We start from the raw sequence: 11,294 nt of genomic DNA, 5'->3' as shown, positions 1-11,294 counted from the left end.
CGCTGGTCACAGGTGCCCACTCTGACACCTCGCCACGTACCATGACTCGCTGCTGTCTTCCTGACAAGTATTCCCTGATCCATTGTAGTGCCTTCCCTGTTATCCCTGCTTGGTCCTCCAGTTTTTGCACCAATCTCTTGTGTGGAACTGTGTCAAACGCCTTCTTGCAGTCCAAGAAAATGCAATCCACCCACCCCTCTCTCTCTTGTCTTACTGCTGTCACCATGTCATAGAACTCCAGTAGGTTTGTGACACAGGATTTCCCGTCCCTGAAACCATGTTGGCTGCTGTTGATGAGATCGTTCCTTTCTAGGTGTTCCACCACTCTTCTCCTGATAATCTTCTCCATGATTTTGCATACTATACATGTCAGTGACACTGGTCTGTAGTTTAATGCTTCATGTCTGTCTCCTTTTTTAAAGATTGGGACTACATTTGCTGTCTTCCATGCCTCAGGCAATCTCCCTGTTTCGATAGATGTATTGAATATTGTTGTTAGGGGTACACATAGCGCCTCTGCTCCCTCTCTCAATACCCATGGGGAGATGTTATCTGGCCCCATTGCCTTTGAGGTATCTAGCTCACTCAGAAGCCTCTTCACTTCTTCCTCGGTTGTGTGCACTGTGTCCAGCACTTGGTGGTGTGCCCCACCTCTCCATCTTTCTGGAGTCCCTTCTGTCTCCTCTGTGAACACTTCTTGTGTGTGTGTGTGTGTGTGTGTGTGTGAGTGTGTGTGTGTGTGTGTGTGTGTGTGTGTGTGTGTGTGTGTGTGTGTGTGTGTGTGTGTGTGTGTGTGTGTGTGTGTGTGTGTGTGTGTGTGTGTGTGTGTGTGTGTGTGCAAAACAACCACGGGGGGAGTACAATGATAGCTCCAGGCCTTTCGTGATGCAATCAACACATCATCAGGAGCTTGCAAAGTTGCAGGAAAATGAAAATGAGGAGAGGAGAGAGAGAGAGAGAGAGAGAGAGAGAGAGAGAGAGAGAGAGAAGAGGATGAGTGGGAAGAGCATTAGTGTGTGAACACGATGGTAGGAGAAGGTAAGTCATGGTGCCATGATGGCAGTCTCTCAGACAACAATTATCATGGTATACTTAAAGGAAAATAAACATTGAGAGACTTGGCAGTTCTGAGAGTTATGTTAATGTGTTGACCTGAGCCAACACTGAGACGGATGTTGTCAGTGTAGCCAACACTGAGACGGATGTTGTCAGTGTAGCCAACACTGAGACGGATGTTGTCAGTGTAGCCAACACTGAGACGGATGTTGTCAGTGTAGCCAACACTGAGACGGATGTTGTCAGTGTAGCCAACACTGAGACGGATGTTGTCAGTGTAGCCAACACTGAGACGGATGTTGTCAGTGTAGCCAACACTGAGACGGATGTTGTCAGTGTAGCCAACACTGAGACGGATGTTGTCAGTGTAGCCAACACTGAGACGGATGTTGTCAGTGTAGCCAACACTGAGACGGATGTTGTCAGTGTAGCCAACACTGAGACGGATGTTGTCAGTGTAGCCAACACTGAGACGGATGTTGTCAGTGTAGCCAACACTGAGACGGATGTTGTCAGTGTAGCCAACACTGAGACGGATGTTGTCAGTGTAGCCAACACTGAGACGGATGTTGTCAGTGTAGCCAACACTGAGACGGATGTTGTCAGTGTTGACCTGAGCCAACACTGAGACGGATGTTGTCAGTGTAGCCAACACTGAGACGGATGTTGTCAGTGTTGACCTGAGCCAACACTGAGACGGATGTTGTCAGTATAGCCAACACTGAGACGGATGTTGTCAGTGTTGACCTGAGCCAACACTGAGACGGATGTTGTCAGTGTAGCCAACACTGAGACGGATGTTGTCAGTGTTGACCTGAGCTGAGACGGATGTTGTCAGTGTAGCCAACACTGAGACGGATGTTGTCAGTGTAGCCAACACTGAGACGGATGTTGTCAGTGTAGCCAACAATGAGACGGATGTTGTCAGGGTGCCAACACTGAGTGTAGCCAACACTGAGACGGATGTTGTCAGTGTAGCCAACACTGAGACGGATGTTGTCAGTGTAGCCAACACTGAGACGGATGTTGTCAGTGTAGCCAACACTGAGACGGATGTTGTCAGTGTAGCCAACAGTGAGACGGATGTTGTCAGTGTAGCCAACACTGAGACGGATGTTGTCAGTGTAGCCAACACTGAGACGGATGTTGTCAGTGTAGCCAACACTGAGACGGATGTTGTCAGTGTAGCCAACACTGAGACGGATGTTGTCAGTGTAGCCAACACTGAGACGGATGTTGTCAGTGTAGCCAACACTGAGACGGATGTTGTCAGTGTAGCCAACACTGAGACGGATGTTGTCAGTGTAGCCAACACTGAGACGGATGTTGTCAGTGTAGCCAACACTGAGACGGATGTTGTCAGTGTAGCCAACACTGAGACGGATGTTGTCAGTGTAGACTACAACACTGAGACGGATGTTGTCAGTGTAGCCAACACTGAGACGGATGTTGTCAGTGTAGACTACAACACTGAGACGGATGTTGTCAGTGTAGCCAACACTGAGACGGATGTTGTCAGTGTAGACTACAACACTGACCATGTAGTGTACTCTCCACTACAAGTACACTGACCATGTAGTGTACTCTCCACTACAAGTACACTGACCATGTAGTGTACTCTCCACTACAAGTACACTGACCATGTAGTGTACTCTCCACTACAAGTACACTGACCATGTAGTGTACTCTCCACTACAAGTACACTGACCATGTAGTGTACTCTCTACTACAAGTACACTGACCATGTAGTGTACTCTCCACTACAAGTACACTGACCATGTAGTGTACTCTCTACTACAAGTACACTGACCATGTAGTGTACTCTCCACTACAAGTACACTGACCATGTAGTGTACTCTCTACTACAAGTACACTGACCATGTAGTGTACTCTCCACTACAAGTACACTGACCATGTAGTGTACTCTCTACTACAAGTACACTGACCATGTAGTGTACTCTCCACTACAAGTACACTGACCATGTAGTGTACTCTCCACTACAAGTACACTGACCATGTAGTGTACTCTCCACTACAAGTACACTGTACTGCAAGTGTACTTTGGGGACACTGATAGAAATAAAAAACTGTATCCCACGAATGAAATTAATAATAATAATAATAATAATAATAATAATAATAATAATAATAATAATAATAATAATAATAATTAAAAATATAATTACAATAATAATAATAATAATAATAATAATGATGATGATAATGATAATAATAATAATGTTATTAGTTATGATGGTATTAGTTTAATATACTGATATAAGAACCTAAATCTTTTATTTACGTAAAAGGTTTGGCTGTTTTATGGTTGTTGTGGGTTGAGTGTCTATTGTATCTCTGTTGTTGTTGTTAGTCCATTTGATAGTTACATGTGAATTATTACTGTTTCCCTTATTCTTCTTTATTCTGTGTTCCTGTGTTATTGTCTGTGATTTACGATAAGTGGGGAACTATGGTGTAATTTATCCTCCTTTTCTGTTCTTTGATACTGTCCAATAATTTCCAGAGAAATTGGACTCTTTGGAAATAAAGTCTGCGTTCAGTAGGCAGCAAGCAGAAGAAGCCAGCAGAGGCAGCAAGCAGACAGCAGACCCGTTACGATCCCTCCACGATATCCCTTTCAACTTGAGCGAAGCTTTTGAGATCTTGCTTGCTGGAGGATCAATATAGAGCCACACCTAGTCTAGCTTGGAAGTCGATTCTCCCAGTGCATCAGCGTGTAAAAAGCGCCTCTGGAACCTGTCTAGTCAGGAGAGTGTGGAAGCGAGATGCTCCGTACCTGAGTGAGCGTACGTCACTTGCATCATCGGGCACCATCCCTGGCGGTGACGCTACGTCAAGGCTCGATAAAACATGGTAGTGTTGACCCTAGCTATTAGCACCCGAAGGCCTTTCGTCATGGTTATAGCGGCAGCGTCTCTCCCAGCCTCCCTGGTGCTCGCATCTCTGTGGGTAGCAGTTCACTAACATGTGTAATTTAAGGTACATACTGCTGGTAGGTGTACCCCGAGTCTTACACCCAATTCCACCTGTGAATTCCATGCCATTTTTCCCAATATCATACGGTATAGCTTTCAGCTTTCACGCTGGCTGTGGCTGGTGAGTGGAGAGAGAGCCTTCTGCTTTTCTATCCCTGATTCAGAAACTTAGATAAAACACAACAGTCCCTAGACAGAAGTAGACAGCTCCTCTCAGCCGATAGCCTAGGTGTGGACTTTTAAATCGTCTGCTGTCTTTCCCATGTAATCCCTAGTAGTCCCTTGTACTCCCATGTAATCCCTAGTAATCCTTTGTACTCCCATGTAATCCCTAGTAGTCCCTTGTACTCCCATGTAATCCCTAGTAATCCTTTGTACTCCCATGTAATCCCTAGTAGTCCCTTGTACTCCCATGTAATCCCTAGTAATCCTTTGTACTCCCATGTAATCCCTAGTAGCCCCTTGTCCTCCCATGTAATCCCTAGTAGCCCCTTGTACTCCCATGTAATCCCTAGTAGTTCCTTGTCCTCCCATGTAATCCCTAGTAGTTTATTGTACTCCCATGTAATCCCCAGTAGCCCCTTGTCCTCCCATGTAATCCCTAGTAGCCCCTTGTACTCCCATGTAATCCCTAGTAGTTCCTTGTCCTCCCATGTAATCCCTAGTAGTTCATTGTACTCCCATGTAATCCGCAGTAGCCCCTTGTCCTCCCATGTAATCCCTAGTAGCCCCTTGTACTCCCATGTAATCCCTAGTAGTTCCTTGTACTCTCATGTAATCCCTAGTAGTTCCTTGTACTCTCATGTAATCCCTAGTAGTTCCTTGTACTCCCATGTAATCCCTAGTAGTCCCTTGTACTCCCATGTAATCCCTAGTAGTTCCTTGTACTCCCATGTAATCCCTAGTAGTCCCTTGTACTCCCATGTAATCCCTAGTAGTCCCTTGTACTCCCATGTAATCCCTAGTAGTCCCTTGTACTCCCATGTAATCCCTAGTAGCCCCTTGTCCTCCCATGTAATCCCTAGTAGCCCCTTGTACTCCCATGTAATCCCTAGTAGTTCCTTGTACTCCCATGTAATCCCTAGTAGTTCCTTGTACTCCCATGTAATCCCTAGTAGTTCCTTGTACTCCCATGTAATCCCTAGTAGTCCCTTGTACTCCCATGTAATCCCTAGTAGTCCCTTGTACTCCCATGTAATCCCTAGTAGTCCCTTGTACTCCCATGTAATCCCTAGTAGTCCCTTGTACTCCCATGTAATCCCTAGTAGTTCCTTGTACTCCCATGTAATCCCTAGTAGCCCCTTGTTCTCCCATGTAATCCCTAGTAGCCCCTTGTTCTCCCATGTAATCCCTAGTAGTCCCTTGTACTCCCATGTAATCCCTAGTAGTCCCTTGTCCTCCCATGTAATCCCTAGTAGCCCCTTGTTCTCCCATGTAATCCCTAGTAGTCCCTTGTGCTCCCATGTAATCCCCAGTAGACCCTTGTCCTCCCATGTAATCCCTAGTAGTCCCTTGTCCTCCCATGTAATCCCTAGTAGTCCCTTGTACTCCCATGTAATCCCTAGTAGTTCCTTGTCCTCCCATGTAATCCCTAGTAGTCCCTTGTACTCCCATGTAATCCCTAGTAGCTCCTTGTCCTCCCATGTAATCCCTAGTAGCCCCTTGTACTCCCATGTAATCCCTAGTAGTTCCTTGTACTCCCATGTAATCCCTAGTAGTTCCTTGTACTCCCATGTAATCCCTAGTAGTTCCTTGTACTCCCATGTAATCCCTAGTAGTCCCTTGTACTCCCATGTAATCCCTAGTAGTCCCTTGTACTCCCATGTAATCCCTAGTAGTCCCTTGTACTCCCATGTAATCCCTAGTAGTTCCTTGTACTCCCATGTAATCCCTAGTAGTCCCTTGTACTCCCATTCCCGTCTTGATGCAAGTGGCTGGTTTAGTAAAGACTAGGGCTAGTACCATGGCCGGAACAATTCTCATCCCACAAATTGGACATAAAACTAGCCAACGTTTCGGTCCAGGACGGATACAAACATCTAGTTTCAATTCATATTCGTCACTTAGATGTGAATTGATCACCAGATCAATCACTGATGCAGCAAATCAAGTGATTTAGTGAATGTTCGGTTGATTTGTAGAAGCCATTTGCTCGGGGGAGGGGGAGACTGTTTTATTTACAAACAGCCAGAAAATATATCTTGTACACGGGGCCTATAAAGAGTTGAATAAAACATGTGTAACACATGGGTATCTTTACTAAAGAAACGTTTCGCCCATACAACAAGCTTCTTCAGTTGAATACAGGTGACTGTAACACAGAAGACAGATGTTTTATACTGACTTTGGAGTTATATTCGCTTGTGTTCCTATTTCTGCATAAAAGCCCCTGGCTTACTAGTGTTATATATCCCAGTGGTTAAGCCACCACTGGCTTAAGACACATGTGCGGCGTCTGGTTGTCTTTGTTGTGGACGTTTCGCCATCCAGTGGCTGGCTGGATGGCGAAACGTCTACGGTGGGGATGCCCGGGTGTTGTGCATGTGTCATTTCATCCTGTCGGTATTATATACAATTCTTGTACTACTACTACTACTACTACTACTACTACTACTACTACTACCTCCACCTCTTCCTGCCTATATATAGCCGTCCTGCTCCACCTCTGTTAGTGTGACTTTGTCAATGGTCCAAGTCGGACCGAAACGTCGTCGTAAGCTTCTCTCTTTTATGTGCGGGTTATTTGTGTATTGTGTATTTACCTGTGGTTAAGACTGCTGGCTTTCCGTACCTCACTTCTGACATTCCGTGGCCTCGGTCAGGTGACCAAAAGTTCCAGTTGCGGGTCATCGTATAAGACCCGCGTCAGGAAACATTTGTCCGGTTTCCTGATGAAACTGACCTAACCTCACCTAACGATAATATATGTTTAAGTAGCTACTGTGACTTCTCGTAATACAGTTATGGCTTTCCGTAAGTCGATTATGACTTTCGTAACCTGATTCTGGCTTTCCGTAAGTCGATTATGACTTTCGTAACCTGATTCTGGCTTTCCGTAAGTCGATTATGACTTTCGTAACCTGATTCTGGGTTTACGTAAGTCGATTATGACTTTCGTAACCTGATTCTGGGTTTACGTAAGTCGATTATGACTTTCGTAACCTGATTCTGGCTTTCCGTAAGTCGATTATGACTTTCGTAACCTGATTCTGGGTTTACGTAAGTCGATTATGACTTTCGTAACCTGATTCTGGGTTTACGTAAATCGATTCTGGCTTTCCGTAAGTCGATTATGACTTTCGTAACCTGATTCTGGCTTTCCGTAAGTCGATTATGACTTTCGTAACCTGATTCTGGGTTTACGTAAGTCGATTATGACTTTCGTAACATGATTCTGGCTTTCCGTAAGTCGATTATGAATTTCGTAACATGATTCTGGCTTTCCGTAAGTCGATTATGACTTTCGTAACCTGATTCTGGCTTTCCGTAAGTCGATTATGACTTTCGTAACCTGATTCTGGCTTTCCGTAAGTCGATTATGACTTTCGTAACCTGATTCTGGGTTTACGTAAGTCGATTATGACTTTCGTAACCTGATTCTGGGTTTACGTAAGTCGATTATGACTTTCGTAACCTGATTCTGGGTTTACGTAAATCGATTCTGGCTTTCCGTAAGTCGATTATGACTTTCGTAACCTGATTCTGGCTTTCCGTAAGTCGATTATGACTTTCGTAACCTGATTCTGGGTTTACGTAAGTCGATTATGACTTTCGTAACCTGATTCTGGGTTTACGTAAGTCGATTATGACTTTCGTAACCTGATTCTGGGTTTACGTAAATCGATTCTGGCTTTCCGTAAGTCGATTATGACTTTCGTAACCTGATTCTGGCTTTCCGTAAGTCGATTATGACTTTCGTAACCTGATTCTGGGTTTACGTAAGTCGATTATGACTTTCGTAACCTGATTCTGGGTTTACGTAAGTCGATTATGACTTTCGTAACCTGATTCTGGGTTTACGTAAATCGATTCTGGCTTTCCGTAAGTCGATTATGACTTTCGTAACCTGATTCTGGCTTTCCGTAAGTCGATTATGACTTTCGTAACCTGATTCTGGGTTTACGTAAGTCGATTATGACTTTCGTAACCTGATTCTGGGTTTACGTAAGTCGATTATGACTTTCGTAGCCTGATTCTGGCTTTCCATAAGTCGATTATGACTTTCGTAACCTGATTCTGGCTTTCCGTAAGTCGATTATGACTTTCGTAACCTGATTCTGGATTTCCGTAAATCGATTATGACTTTCGTAACCTGATTCTGGATTTCCGTAAATCGATTATGACTTTCGTAACCTGATTCTGGATTTCCGTAAATCGATTATGACTTTCGTAACCTGATTCTGGCTTTCCGTATTCTTAACCTAATGTAACATAACCTAACCTAAAATTTATGTGTGTCTATGTTACTTAGGTTTAGATTCTTTAGAAATTCAAAAATATTTTGCTTTTAAATGTAGATTAGATTTAGATTTTTGCCCCTGAAGTTGCTAGTTTATGGTGTACCTCGTATCCATCCTGTGGATGGTAGTGGCTAGTTTATGGTGTACCTCGTATCCATCCTGTGGATGGTAGTGGCTAGTTTATTGTGTACCTCATATCCATCCTGTGGATGGTAGTGGCTAGTTTACTGTGTACCTCATATCCATCCTGTGGATGGTAGTGGCTAGTTTACTGTGTACCTCATATCCATCCTGTGGATGGTAGTGGCTAGTTTACTGTGTACCTCATATCCATCCTGTGGATGGTAGTGGCTAGTTTATTGTGTACCTCATATCCATCCTGTGGATGGTAGTGGCTAGTTTATTGTGTACCTCATATCCATCCTGTGGATGGTAGTGGCTAGTTTATTGTGTACCTCATATCCATCCTGTGGAGGGTAGTGGCTAGTTTATTGTGTACCTCATATCCATCCTGTGGATGGTAGTGGCTAGTTTATTGTGTACCTCATATCCATCCTGTGGAGGGTAGTGGCTAGTTTATTGTATACCTCATATCCATCCTGTGGATAATATCACAAAAGCACATGGGTAGCATTGAAAATTGGGTTGGGCAAATGTTTTGTTAGTGGGATGAATTGTAAAGGACCTGTCTAGTATGGGCCAACAGGCCTGCTGCAGTGATCCTCCTTTCTTATGTTCTTATGTTCTTATAAACAAAAGACGAGGAACTAGGCCACAAAAGGTTTAACAGGAGTACCTCTGGGTTTATTTATCTACCATTTATGTAAACCCTTGCAAGCAAACTTGAGATGTTCACCTAATACGTCTGTTCTGTTATTGCGTGAATGTTGAGATCCTTGTATCCATAACAGAGTTATGAATCCGGAGACAGGCTGAGGGATTTAAATCCAGACTGCTTCAGTCTACTCGTCAAAGTAATCCATCTTCGTTAAGGCTTATTGTAGGTGGGAAGTGAGTTGCTTATGTTAGCGGGAGATGCTTTTAATAATGACATTGTTCCTGACGAGCCGGAGATGAATGGTAATGCTGATGATCTTGATGGCGATGCTTACAATGATGCTGTTGGTGGTGGGGTGGGGGAGTAGTGCGCTGATGATGTGGTTATTTTATTGCTGTAGTGATAGTGGTAATTTCATTATTCCGATGGTAGTTATGATGATAGTTATGCAGACATTGCGGTGAATATAATAATATTAATGGCAATATTACGTCTAGCACTACTACTACTGCTACTACTTCTAAAATTCTTGGTAATAACAGACTACTGCTTCGACTACTACTGTAAGAAGAAGGAGAAGACAACGTTGGGAGATTTCTATGAGGTTATAACGCTGCTGGAGCCCAAAGGAGTCAAGAAGCAAGTGGGTTAGCTCTTTTCCCCTTCCATCTCCTCCTCCTCTTCCATCTTCTCCTCCTCTTCCATCTCCTCCTCTTCCATCTCCTCCTCCTCTTCCATCTCCTCCTCTTCCATCTCCTCCTCCTCTTCCATCTCCTCCTCCTCTTCCATCTCCTCCTCTTCCATCTCCTCCTCCTCTTCCATCTCCTCCTCCTCTTCCATCTCCTCCTCTTCCATCTCCTCCTCCTCTTCCATCTCCTCCTCCTCTTCCATCTCCTCCTCCTCTTCCTCCTCTTCCACCTCCTCCTCCTGCTCCACCTCCCATCAGGTAAGTCTCCGTACACTTGCTATTCTCATCGAGGAGAAAAAAATATGCCAAGGTTTAGATTCTGGTGTTTGGACAAGTTTACAGCACCTTCCTTGAGTGTGTCTAGTTCCTGGGACGGGTTAGACAAGTGTGTGTGTGGTGCATCGTAATGCCAAGACTTGTATCATTTGTTGCTTGTGTACGCGATCCCTCACTGCTTCTCCTATTCGTCACTGATTCTGCCATTCGTCACAGTTTCTCTTAGTCTTCACTGCTTCTCCTATCCGCCACTGCTTCTGTAATCTTTTGCTGATTGTGCTGTCTGTAGGTTTGAAGCCTGTCGAGTGCACGACGGGTGTGTTATATGCTCTGTGTACCTGTTCAATACATTGCTAACGTAACAATAATGGGTCATCAAAATTCAAAGTTAATGGTAGGCCTCTTCACTATGTGTCCCATCCTGGCATTGTTGTTCCATGTACACTACAAAAGGCAGATTTAAAGCTCTGGGAACTATTGTAAGGTACAAACCCAAGTAGTTAGTTTAACATGTTTATTCGGCACCCTAAACCCATCCTGTGGGCGGAAGCCTAAACAGTACTGAGGCATACCACGTTGAACGCACCGCTTCTCGTCCGATCAGCGAAGTTAGGCAACGTTGGTTTTGGCTAGCACTTGGATGGGTGACCGCCTGGGAACACCAAATGCTGTTGGCATAAATCTTTCGCCGGGTCGCCATCTGGAGAAGACCCGGCCCCGAAGTACCGGTGAACCAACATCAATCATTACTGAGGCAAATAATGGGTTCAGAGACTGGCATTAGCAACTATGGTGCTAATGCCAGAATTATAAAAATGCTGTACTTAGCGTATATATAATAGTAAACAGAGTATCAAGCACACATTAGAATCATTAAAAGACTTGAAAAACATAAAATGAAACCTTCAAGAATTATTCTTGGGAAAGAATCTGATATAGGAAACGTTGCTGATGGTATACGTGAAATCAATGTCATGGCAGAAGTGAAGCTGGTGTCTGGTGATCCAAACAATGATATCTCTAGAGAATTATTAGAAAGT

At 44.2% G+C, this 11,294-nt stretch overlaps 1 pseudogene; it reads left to right on the top strand.

The window, feature by feature from the left end:
* Nucleotides 1–10,812: 10,812 nt before the first annotated feature.
* On the top strand, nt 10,813–10,931 carry LOC128700918 (5S ribosomal RNA; annotated as a pseudogene).
* The last annotated feature ends 363 nt before the right edge of the window (nt 10,932–11,294 follow it).

Source organism: Cherax quadricarinatus, chromosome 94, assembly GCF_038502225.1.
Source record: "Cherax quadricarinatus isolate ZL_2023a chromosome 94, ASM3850222v1, whole genome shotgun sequence".
Classification (NCBI taxonomy): domain Eukaryota; kingdom Metazoa; phylum Arthropoda; class Malacostraca; order Decapoda; family Parastacidae; genus Cherax; species Cherax quadricarinatus.
Note: the sequence above shows the minus strand (reverse complement) of the source record. Positions and strands in the feature narration are given on the sequence as shown.